Source organism: Myotis myotis, unplaced genomic scaffold, assembly GCF_014108235.1.
Source record: "Myotis myotis isolate mMyoMyo1 unplaced genomic scaffold, mMyoMyo1.p scaffold_m19_p_2, whole genome shotgun sequence".
Lineage (NCBI taxonomy): Eukaryota > Metazoa > Chordata > Mammalia > Chiroptera > Vespertilionidae > Myotis > Myotis myotis.
Window position 1 is genome coordinate 112,127,668 of NW_023416324.1, and position 12,661 is coordinate 112,140,328.

The 12,661-nt window shown below is 41.4% G+C and overlaps 1 protein-coding gene and 1 non-coding gene across 6 annotated transcripts in view; one reads left to right on the forward strand and one right to left on the reverse strand.

Annotated features, from left to right (window-relative positions):
- Window positions 1-12,661, forward strand: part of RNF13 (ring finger protein 13) — a 239,882-nt gene that overhangs the window by 24,996 nt on the left and 202,225 nt on the right. The gene's annotated exons all lie outside the window — the stretch shown is intronic.
- On the reverse strand, window positions 570-676 carry LOC118677873. Its single transcript, XR_004974596.1, has one exon. It is a non-coding gene; the product is annotated as a U6 spliceosomal RNA (small nuclear RNA).

A 12,661-nucleotide genomic window follows, 5' to 3' on the forward strand; every position in this document is an offset into this window, starting at 1 on the left:
CTCTCATAGATTGGACAGTCTGTTCAATGCTTCTGTGTCTCTGGTTCTATTTTTGTTCATCAGTTTATGTTGTTCATTATATTCCACAAATGAGTGAGATCATGTGATATTTATCTTTCTCTGACTGGCTTATTTTGCTTAGCATAGTGCTCTCCAGTTCCATCAATGCTGTTGCAAATGGTAAGAATTCCTTATTTTTTACAGTAGCATAGTACTCCATTGTGTAGATGTACCACAGTTTTCTAATCCACTTGTCTGCTGATGGGCACCTAGGCTGTTTCTAAATGGTAGCTTTTGTAAATTGTGCTGCCATGAACATAGGGGTGCATATATCCTTTCTGATTGGTGTTTATGATTTCTTGGAATATATTCCTAGAAGTGGGATTACTGGATCAAATGGAAGTTCCATTTTTAATTTTTTGAGGAAACGCCATACTGTTTCCTACAGTGGCTGCACCAGTCTGCATTGCCTCCAGCAGTGCACAAGGGTTCCTTTTTCTCCACATCCTTGCCAGCATTTGTCATTTGTTGATTTGTTCATGATAGCCATTCTTTTTTTTTTTTTTTTTTTAAATATGGAACGCTTCACGAGTTTGCGTGTCATCCTTGCGCAGGGGCCATGCTAATCTTCTCTGTACATGATAGCCATTCTGACAAGTGTGAGATGGTATCTCATCATCGTTTTGATTTGCATCTCTCAGATGATTAGTGACTTTGAGCATGTTTTCATATGTCTCTTGGCCTTCTGTATGTCAACTTTTGAAAGGTGTCTATTTAAGTTCTTTGCCCATTTTTTGATTGGATTATTTATCTTCCTTTTGTTAAGGTGTATGAGTTCCCTGTAAATTTTGGAGATTAAACCCTTATCTGAGATAGCATTGGCAAATATGTTTTCCCATGCAGTAGGCTTTCTTGTTGTTTTGTTGATGGTTTCTTTTGCTGTGCAGAAGCTTTTTATTTTGATGTCGTCCCATTTGTTTATTTTCTCCTTAGTTTCCATAGTCCTAACTGCTGCATCGGTAAAGATATTGCTACGACATATGTCTGCTATTTTGCTGCCTATCGAGTCTTCTAAGATTTTTATGGCTTGCTTCCCGTCTTACGTTTAAGACCTTTATCCATTTTGAGTGCATTTTTGTGTATGGTGTAAGTTGGTGGTCTAGTTTCATTGTTTTTGCATGTATCTGTCCAAGTTTCCCAACACCATTTATTGAAGAGACTGTCTTGACTCCATTGTATGCTTTTGCCTCCTTTGTCAAATGTTAATTGAGCATAATGGCTTGGGTTGATTTCTGGGTTCTCTATTCTATTCCATTGATCTGTATGTCTGTTCTTGTGCCAGTACCAGGCAGTTTTGAGAACAGTGGCTTTGTAATATAGCTTGATATCTGGTATTGTGATCTCTTCAACATTGTTCTTCTTTCTCAAGATTGTTGCAGCTATTTGGGGTCTTTTTAAAATCCAGATGAATTTTTGGAGAGTTTGTTCTAGGTCTTTGACATGTGCTATTGGTATTTTAATAGGGATTGCATTGAATCCATAGATTGCTTTGGGTAGTATGGACATTTTAATGATGTTGATTCTACCAATCCATGAACATGGTATATTCTTCCATTTGTTTATGTCTTCTTCTATCTCTTTCCAGCGTCCTGTAATTTTCTGAGTACAGGTCCTTTATCTCCCTGGTTATATATATTCCTAGTTATCTTTAATTTTTTTGTTGCAGTGGCAAATGTGATTACTTTTTTAGTTTCTCTTTCTGTGAGTTCATTATCCTACATAATAAAAGGCTAATATGCAAATAGACCTAACGGTGGAACAACTGTACAGGTGAGCAGGGGCGCAAGACCAAAGTGGAGTGCCAGTTGCTGTCATTGGGGCGAGCCTCTGGTGGTTACTGAAAATTCTTTGCTCCCGCACGCTGCAGTCCCACCATGCACTTGCACCTGCTGCCCGTGCTGGAGCCACTGCATGCTCTCGCTGCTGGCACCCGGCGCCAGCCCTGATCTCTTGGCGCCGTCAGTGGGTGTGAGTGGCGGCTGCTGGCCCCAGTCTCCCCTTTGGGCTTCTCCACCTCCCCCTGCTCCTGAGGGGTGATCAGGGCCAGCAGCCACCTCTTGTACCAGCTGCTGCCGCCGGCCCCGCTTGCACCTGCAGGCAGTGCTGGAGCCACCACTCACACCCGCTGCCAGTGCCTGGTGCCAGTCCCTGATTGCTTGGCGCTATCAGTGGGTGCGAGCAGCAGCTGCCAGCCCTGATCGCTCCTGAGGGCTTTTCCACCTCCCCCTGCTCCTGAGGGGCAATTGGGGCAGTAGCCGCTGTTTGCACCTGCCCCCGATGCTGGCCCTGCTCACATTCACTGATGGCTCTGGCTTCAGCTGCTCCACGCCATCAGTGGGTGGGAGCAGGGCTGCCAGCAGACAGGGGACTGAGAGCCATGGTGGGAGGGGCCAATAGGGCCATGGAGAATGGGCTGAGACCCTCCTCTGTGCCTACCACAGCCTCATGGCCCACAGTTCCTTTCAAGGTACACTAATTCATGCACTGGGCCCCCAGTTGGTATATAATAATGCCATAGATTTCTGAGTGTTAATTTTGTATCTTGCTACATTGCCGAATTCATTTATTAAATCTAGTAGTTTTTTGATGGAGTCTTTAGGGTTTTTGATGTACAATATCATGTCATCGGCGAATAATGACAATTTTACTTCTTTTCCAATTTGGATACCTTTTATTTCTTCTTCTTGTCTGATTGCTATGGCTAGCACTTCCAGTACTATTTCAAACAGGAGTGGTGAAAGTGGGCATCCTTGTCTTGTTCCTGTTCTTAGGGGAAATGGATTTAGTTTTTGCCCAATGAGTATGATGTTGGCTGTAGGTTTTTCATATAAGGCTTTTATTATGTTAAGAGTTTTTACAGGAAAGGGTGTTGGATTTTGTCAAATGCCTTTTCTGCATCAATTGATATGATTATGTGATTTTTATCTCTAAAATTTGTTTATGTGTTGTATCACATTTATTGATTTGCAGATATTGTACCAGCCTTGCATCCCTGGAATAAATCCCACGTGGTTATGGTGTATGATCTTTCTAATGTAATGCTGGATCCGATTTGCTAGAATTTTGTTGAGGATTTTAGCATCTATGTTCATCAGGGATATTGGCCTGTAATTCTCTTTCTTTGTAGTGTCTTTATCTGGTTTTGGGATTAGGGTAATGCTGGCTTCATAGAAAGAGCTTGGAAGTGTGCCTTCTTCTTGAATTTTTTGAGTAATCTGAGGAGGATAGGTTTTATTTCTTCTTTGCATGCTTGGTAGATCTTCCCTGTAAAGCTGTCTGGACCAGGGGTTTTGTTTGCTGGAAGATTTTTGATTTTCCAGTAATTATCGGTGTATTCAGGTTTTTTGATTCTTCCTGATTGAGTTTTGGAAGCTTGTATTTTTCTAGGAATATGTCCATTTTGTCGAGTTTGTCCAGTTTGTTGGATTAGAGTTGTTCATAGTATTTTTTTTACAATCCTTTACATGTCTGTTGGATCAATTGTTACTTCACCTCTTTCATTTCTGATTTTGTTTATTTGGGTCCTCTCTCTTTGTTTCTTGGTGAGTCTGGTTAGAGGTTCACCAATCTTATTTATCCTTTAAAAGAACCAGCTCTTGGTTTCATTGATCTTTTGTATTGCTTTTTTGTCTCTATGTTGTTTTTTTCTGTTGAGTGTTTCCTCCACGTCCCACGTGGAGTAGGGTTCGGTATCTGAAAGAGGAGCCGCACAACAAATGAGAGAAAAAGACACAAGATAATTTTGCAATATTGGGGGACCAGGCGGCAAGTCCCGAAGGACTTCCTCAGTGCTCAGGCCTCACCAAGCTTTTATTCATCTGGGATGCACCCATAGCATAGCCCTTAGGCAGGTGACCCCCTGGTAACAAGCAGACTAGCCCATCAGCAAGGATTTACATAATAATAAATGGGGGAGTAGTTTCAGCTACCACTGTCTGGACAAACAGAGGTGGTGCCTAGCTTCGAGCTTTGCTAGCCTTTCAAAGGCACCCAGCCTTGGGGGGGGGGGGGGGTTTCGGGGAGTTCTCTGTCTATGCTTATCAGATAGTGAAGGCAATAAACAGTTTCCCACATCTCCCCCTTATTTTTTCTTTAAAAAATAATCAAGTCCTAATTTCAGTGTCCAAAAGTTCTGAGTCCATGTTTCAATGTCTAAAAGTTCATGTGTACATGCCAGCAATGAAATGTTGGTTCTGGATGGTGGAAAATGCAGGTCCGGTCCTTTCTGGTCTGGTCCTGGGCACGCTGCAGCGCCACACAGCTGCTGAGTGCTAGCATGGCAAGGCGTCTTCCACCATCTCCATCTCTGAACTGTCTCTTCTGTCTTTGTGGCTGGCTTTCTGTGATCCGTTGTTACAGGAATCCACATGGTCTTGTAGCTGTTCTCTGAAAGTATACAAACATATTCTCGACCAAAGGTTAAAGGAAAACAAAAACAAAAAACCTTACTTGGGGTCTTTTCTTTAAAATGATCTTTCCCTGGCTTACCCTGGCATAATGTGTGTTTTTTCTGGGTGTCTCACTATTAGCATTATAAACGAAAAATTTTTTTCTCTAAATGTAATTTAGTTACAGGATCTATTTCCTTACATGGTATTCTTCCACTATATTTTTCCACTATCCCCCCTTTTTATTTTTTTTTGATTTAATTAGGAGACTTCTTGGAAATTTTATAATGCAGTCTAGATAGCTTTAAATATTAATTTTTTGCGCGCAAAAAAATGAACCTGAACATGCTTTAGGTTCATAGCATGTTTACCATGAAATGAAAATTTTTGTTAATACTTTTTGAATAATTACTTATTTTAAATTAGCCAAATTTAATTAATTTGAAAACTATTTTGCTGTCAAATTTAATATTTTAACAATAATCTTAATTTACACCTTAAATATTAATGAAAAGGATCACTTTACATCCTTGTGAAGGCCCTGAGCATTCCTGTTGTTAGGCTAGATTTAGACATAGGGTCTGTTAGCCAAGCCTCCGTTTATCTGGATTCTGATTTCAGCTGGACCAAATCTCTTCTGTTATTTGGTTCCTGATCTGGGCTGGGCATGGGAAGCAAGAAGCAGCCATGGGGACAGGAGACCTTCCTCAGTAGGGGCGAGTGTTCAAGCCCGTGCACCATTGGGGGGGTTCTGTGCCCCACCTTCGTTGCACCCCAAGTTTTCTCCTACTGGCCCCCGGCTGTGCCTGTCTTAGGTCGCCCCACCTTGTGGGGTCTTATCCGTCGTTGACTACCAACCATCTCTGGGCCAAGTAGGGTGATGTGAGGTTCAGTTCTGTCTCCTTGTTAACCTATGTGTCTCTGGCCTCCATGCCCAGCAACTGCCTTTGGATCCCCTCGCCTGCTGGCGGGGCCCCGGCATTGATCATAGGGAACCCAGGTTTCTTCTCCAGAGAGGGCCCAGCTTACGCCATTGGGCCAGAGACAGATCCATGGTACCAGCTTTTCATGATCCCAGCTTGAACAGAGAGCTCAGGTAACAGCTGTAGGCAATTGGATTCCTCTTGGCAAAAAAAAAAAAATCAAGATAGGTCAATACAGAATGCTTAAGTGCCTTCCCCAGGAGGCCCTCCACACAGTGGAAAGGAATAAATCCCTTCATGTAAAACATTCACATTCATTTGTAAATTTGTTTGGGATAAATGCACAATGTACTGTTGTAAAGCATCAAAAATTATTATTAATAAAACTTTGTAGAATAATACCATGTAAGAATATTCTTTGCTCTAGGTCATGACAACTTAATTTTAAACTGGCTGTCTCAAGGTTTGGAATGAGGAACCTAGTTTTCAAAAAAAGAAGAAATTTACAGAAGCAGAGACAGTATGCTATCTAAATTACAGTTCTGGGTCTCCAGAGCACTGAGTTGACACGCTAACTGGAGCCTTCTGACTTTGGGATAGCTGTGCTGTCCTTCCCAGGTAAAGGAAAAATGTGCCTTCTAAGACCAGTATGAAACTATAGTTTTTACCTGAATTAATTGTTACCATACTTCACTTTATCATGCCCCAGGTGGTCTCTGGGCTGTTCCTTTTATTCTGACACCAATGTAGCTCCATAGGTGTCTTTCCATTAGCATCACAAGTGAAAAAATTTAGAGTAATTAAAGCTAGGTGCAGCCTACCTGTAGGTGATTTCTCCATCATCCCCCTTTTTTGTTTTTCAAGTTGGGATTTTTAAAAGCTGATGAGACTCTGAAGCCTCTTTTAATAAAGCAACCAATTGATCAGCATGTGCATTTCCCTTAGTTAATGGGCCAGGTAATACACTGTGAGCCCTGATGTGAGTGATATAAAAAGGGTATTTTCTCTGCTGCACAATCTGCTGAACCTGCTTAAATAGTAAGAATAAACTTTGGTCACTAAGCCATTTCAGTCGGGCAGTTTCAATTCTACTTACTAGGCCCGAAGCATAAGAGGAATCAGAAATTATGTTAACAGGCTGTTGGAAATCTTGCAATGCAGCCTTAATAGCTTCTAACTCAATTCTTTGCACAGAAGTATGACTGGTCAGTATGACTCGGTCAGAATTTATAGTATGATAGGCAGCTTTCCCATTTGATGACCCATCAGTAAAAACAGTTAAAGCTCCAGGAATTGGTTCCTGCCTAGTATTTTTTGGTATAATGATGGAGGTCTTATTTAAAAATTGTAAAAGTTTATCTTTTAATAGGTGACAACTAAGTTCCCCTGAATATCCACTTAACCCAATTTGCCAATTTACATCAGTTTGAAACAACATTTCTAATTGCTTTCCAGTGAGGAGAAGATAGATGCATTTAGGTTCTTCTCCTCTAAGCTGCTTGCAACGCTTCCTAAGCTGATATATTAATTGAGCCATCAGTTCTATATAAGTAATAGCAGTTTTAGAGGACTGATGGCCTAGTGGACCCATTCAATAATAGCGGGAGAGTCTTTATTTTGGAAGATGACTCCAGTGGGACTATTTGCAGTATGGTTAATCTGTTCCAATAAAGGCAATTCAGGCTGTACCCGTGCTACTTGAGCTGAGGATATCGCCTGTTCAATTCTTAGCAACTCCTTTCTGGCATCATCTGTTAGTGTTCTGGGTGAGGAAAGGTCAGAGTCACCCCTAAGTATATCAAATAAATTTGTCATTTCTCCCATAGAGATTTTTAGGTAGGGTCTTAGCCAGTTAATGTCCCCTAATAATTTCTGAAAATCATTTAAAGTTTTAAGACAATCTTTTCTTAGTTCCACCTTTTGTGGCCTAATGCATTGGTTTTCAATAATGGTTCCCAGATATTTAAAAGGTGTTTGTTTTTGTACCTTTTCTGGAGCAATTTTTAAGCCCCATTTAGGGAGCTCCTTCTCTAATTGGAAAAATATTTCTAAAGTCTGCTCTTCCCGTGGACTTGCTAAGAGCAAGTCATCCATGTAATGGATAATGTAACATCGGGAATATCTGTCCCTTAAAGGTTGAACAGCTTGAGCCACATATTTTTGGCACAAGGTAGGGCTATTGGCCATTCCTTGAGGCAAAACTTTCCACTGATATCTTCTCATGGGTTCTATATTATTAATAGATGGCACTGAAAAGGCAAATCTTTCTTTATCTTGAGGTGCCAAGGGAATGGTGAAAAAACAATCCTTAAGATCTACTACTATGAGAGACCAATTTAAAGGGATTTGTGAAGGCGCTGGGAGTCCAGGTTGCAAAGCTCCCATGGTATGCATAGTAGCATTAATTGCTCTGAGATCATGTATCAATCGCCATTTCCCTGCCACCTTCTTAGGTATAATAAATATAGGCGTATTCCAAGGGCTATTGGAAGGCTCTATATGACCAGCTTCTATTTGTTCCTGTATCAATCCATGAATATGACCTAATTTCTCCTTGGTTAATGGCCACTGATCCACCCATATAGGTTTATCATCTTTCCATTGTATAGGATCAGCATGGGGGCGAGGAGACTGAGCAGTGACCACTCCTAAAAAGGTTGATATCCTCGCCTTCCTGGGTTTTTTACACCTTGATCATTCTGATGTCCCATCTGAGTTACAAGCTGCTGACCTTTGCCAGTAATAATACAAGCTTGTAAACCTTCTAAGACATCCTGGCCCCATAAATTGACTGTAATTTCAGAGACAATGTAGGGCTGAAACCATCCTGTCTGTCCTTCCTCATCTTGCCATTTTAAGACTGCAGCACTATGTTGTGTGTTATCAGGAACTCCCACCCCTCTAACTGAGTCCATAGCTTCTACCATGGACCAACTAGGAGGCCAGAATTCTTTGCTGATAACGCTGACATCTGCCCCAGTGTCTACTAGGCCTTTAAACATTTTTCCTTCTGTTCTCAAATTAATCATAGTTTTGCTAATTTCCTGTATCCAATAGATGTCTGAGCTTTCAAGTCCTTGCATTCCTCTTTTCCTATTTGTAGCCTTGCCTTGTTGAGCATAAGGTAGAAGTAGTATTTGAGCAATTCTTTGTCCTGTAGTAATTTGCATAATATGATTGCATTCCAATATTACTTTAATTTCTCCCTCATAATTTGAATCTACGACTCCAGGCAAAACAGTTAATCCTTTCAGAGTGTTTCCACTTCTCCCTAAAATTAACCCTAAAGTTCCTGATGGCACAGGTCCCCAGATTCCTGTAGGAACAGCTTGCCGAGCCATATCAGGGGTCAAAGTGACCGCTATAGTACTGTTAAGATCTAGGCTTGCACTTCCTGGAGTGGCCCAAATCAGACATTCCACTGTGGGCTTTGCAGGGCAGATCTCCCCTTTTATTGACGGGGCAGGGGGTTGCCCCGTTGGCCGTTTCCCTGTGGTTGGCCATACCCTGTGTCTTGATTTAACAGTTGCCCATTTTTGTGGAATCTCAATTTACAATGGCCGGCCCAATGGTAGCCCTTCTGGCATCTAGGACACAGAGAGGTTGGATCTGTTTTGATCGGCTCACGAGGCGAGATGTTAGCTCCTTTCCCTGGAGCGCCTCCTTGTGTCCTTCTTGGTTGTCTACATTCTTTTCTAAAATGTCTTATGTTTCCACAGTTATGACACCTTTTATTTACAGTAGCAGCGGCAGTGAGTAAATTCACTTGAAAAGTGCCTGACCCCACATTCTGACATGCTCGAATCATTTCTGTAATGGTACTACATTTTCTCAGAGGCATCAGGCATTTCTTACAATCATCATTGGCATTTTCATAGGCTAATTGTTGAATTAAAATGTCTCCTGCTACCTCATGTTGAATCTGTCGTCTCACTGCTCGAGTGAGACGAGCCACAAAATCAGAAAATGATTCTAAAGTCCCCTGTAAACATTTACTAAAAGCTCCCTCAGAGTCCCCTTTTGCTGGTAAAGTCCACCAGGCTTTCCTTCCACAAGCTCTAATTTGCTCATATGCCAGTTGCACATAATCTAACTGGGTTCGAACATCGTTGTATTGTCCCAGTCCTGCTAGCATTTCATAAGTTATTTGAGCATTCAGCCCGCGGTTTAGTTGGGCTTGCTCCTGGCATCTCTCCAAGAATTCTCCTTTCCATAGTAAATAATCTCCTCCATCCAGAGTTGCACGTGCTAGAGAATACCAATCATGAGGGATTAGGAAAGCTTCAGAAATACTATACATAATTTCTCCTATAAAAGGAGCTGTTGGACCATTTTGGACTACACTTTCACGTAAGGCCTTTATCATTTTAAAGTCAATTTTTACATGCTGTCTGATTACCTGATTCGGTAGCTGTGGATCAGGTACCTCTGTGATAGGGAAAGCAAGCCTTTCTTCCGCCGGTATTCCCTCAATCCTTCTCTGATGGCTTTTTGCACAGGTGATTCAAATGACAGCGAATTAAGCATATCAGAATTAGGACGTGCATGCGAAGGTGGAGAGGACCGTGAAGGCCATTCCTCTAACGTGTCTTCCCACTCCTCACAAGGAGGAGCGAGGGAACCAGTTGAGGAGACTCCTCCTCAGCCTCTGTAAAAGGCTTTGGCAAATGCGATACTATGTACCCCATGGAAGAAGTTTTTTTGAGATGAGGTTTTCTTGCTGCTAACCTTTTTTCAAGTTCTAACTAACTTTTTTGGCATCCTTTTAAGATCTAATGTACCTTCTTCAAGAAAAGCAAATGTTATGTTCTATAATAACATGCAAAAACTGTAAAAGATTACCTTCTAAAATTTTAACACTTTAAACATGCAAATCAAAAGCACAAAATACAGTTTCTTAGTTTTTTAAAAGCCAAATATACCTTTTTAAAGCCGAATCTACTTTCTTAAAGCCAAATCCTGCCCCGTTTGTTAGCCTGGTTAAGAAAACGTTCCCAGTTTACTTACAGACCCAGGCTTCTGTAGTTGATCCTGGGCATTGCGTGCGGTAGACTTCCCCTCACCTTTTTTCGGTGAGTTTTCCACACCTTTTCGGTGAAAACTTCCTTTTCTCGCTCCAGCGAGGCCTGCACTTCCAGATTACCCGTCGGGCGCCAGATGTTGAGTGTTTCCTTCCACGTCCCGCGTGGAGTAGGGTTCGGTATCTGAAAGAGGAGCCGCACAACAAATGAGAGAAAAAGACACAAGATAATTTTGCAATATTGGGGGACCAGGCGGCAAGTCCGGAAGGACTTCCTCAGTGCTCAGGCCTCACCAAGCTTTTATTCATCTGGGATGCACCCATAGCATAGCCCTTAGGCAGGTGACCCCCTAGTAACAAGCAGACTAGCCCATCAGCAAGGATTTACATAATAATAAATGGGGGAGTAGTTTCAGCTACCACTGTCTGGACAAACAGAGGTGGTGCCTAGCTTCGAGCTTTGCTAGCGTTTCAAAGGCACCCAGCCTTCGGGGGGGGGGGGGGGGTTTCGGGGAGTTCTCTGTCTATGCTTATCAGATAGTGAAGGCAATAAACAGTTTCCCACATTTTCTGCTCTGATCTTTATTATTTCCTTCCTTCTGCTTACTCTGGGCGTTTCTTGTTGCTCTCTTTTTAATTCTTTAAGTTGCAGGTTTAGATTATTCATTACATTTTTTCTTATTTTTTGAGGTAGACCTGTAGAGCTATGAACTTCCCTCTCAGGACTGCTTTCACTGTGTCCCATAGATTTTGGATTGTTGTGTTTTCATAGTCATTTGTTTCCAGGATGGTTTTTATTTCTTTTTGATCTCTTTGGTAACCCAGTCATTGTTTAATAGCATGTTATTTAGCCTCCAAGTGTTTTATTTTTTTCATTGTTTTTATTGTAGTTAATTTCTAATTGTATGCCATTGTGATCTGTGAAGATGCTTGATATGATTTCTATCTTCTTGAATTTGAAGAGACTTTGCCTGTGTCCTACCTAATATGTGGCCTATCTTTGAAAATGTTTTATGTGCACTTGAGAAGAACGTATATTCTCTAGCTTTGTGGTGAAATGTTCTGAAGATGTCAATTAAGTCCATCTGATCTAGGGAATCATTTAGGAATACTGTTTCTCTGCTGATTTTTTATTTAGAGGATTTATCCAGTGGTGTCAATGGGGTAATACAATCCCCTACTATGATTGTATTGCTGTCGATCTCTCCCTTGATATCTTCCAGAAGTTATTTTATGTATTTGGGTGCTGCTGTGTTGGGTGCATATATGTTTCCCAGAGTTATATCTTCTTGTTGAATTTCTCCCATTAGTATTATGAAGTGGGTCTCCTTATCTCTTGTTATGGCCTTCACTTTGAGGTCTGATTTGTCAGATATAAATATTGCTACCCCAGTTTTTTTTTTCTCATTTCCATTTTCTTTTTTTTTTTTGTTTTTTGTTTTTTTTTTGTTTGTTTTGTTGTTGTTTTTGTTTTTTTATTGCTTAAAGTATTACAAAGGGTATTACATATGTGTCCATTTTGTCCCCCCGCCCTAGACAGTCCCCTAGCCTTCCCTATCCCCCAATGTCTTATGTCCACTGGTTATGCTTCTATGCATGCATACAAGTCCTTTAGTTGATCTCTTACCCCCCTACCTCCTGCCCCGCAACCCTCCCCGGCCTTCCTGCTGCAGTTTGACAATCTGTTTGAGGCAGCTCTGCCTCTGTATCTATTATTGTTCAAAAGTTTATAATGGTCTCTATTATCCATGAATGAGTGAGATCATGTGGTATTTTTTCTTCATTGACTGGCTTATTTCACTTAGCATAATGCTCTCCAGTTCCATCCATGACGCTGCAAATGGTAAGAGTTCCTTCCTTTTTAGAGCAGCATAGTATTCCATCGTGTAGATGTACCACAGTTTTCTAATCCATTCATCTACTGATGGGCACTTAGGCTGTTTCCAGATCTTAGCTATGGTGAATTGTGCTGCTATGAACATAGGGGTGCATATATCCTTTCTGATTGGTGTTTCTGGTTTCCTGGGATATATTCCTAGAAGTGGGATCACAGGGTCAAATGGGAGTTCCATTTTCAGTTTTTTAAGGAAACTCCATACTGTCTTCCATAGTGGCTGCACCAGTCTGCATTCCCACCAGCAGTGCACAAGTGTTCCTTTTTCTCCACATCCTCTCCAGCACTTGTCGTTTGTTGATTTGTTGATGATAGCCAGTCTGACAGGTGTGAGATGGTACCTCATTGTTGTTTTGATTTGCATCTCTCAGATGAT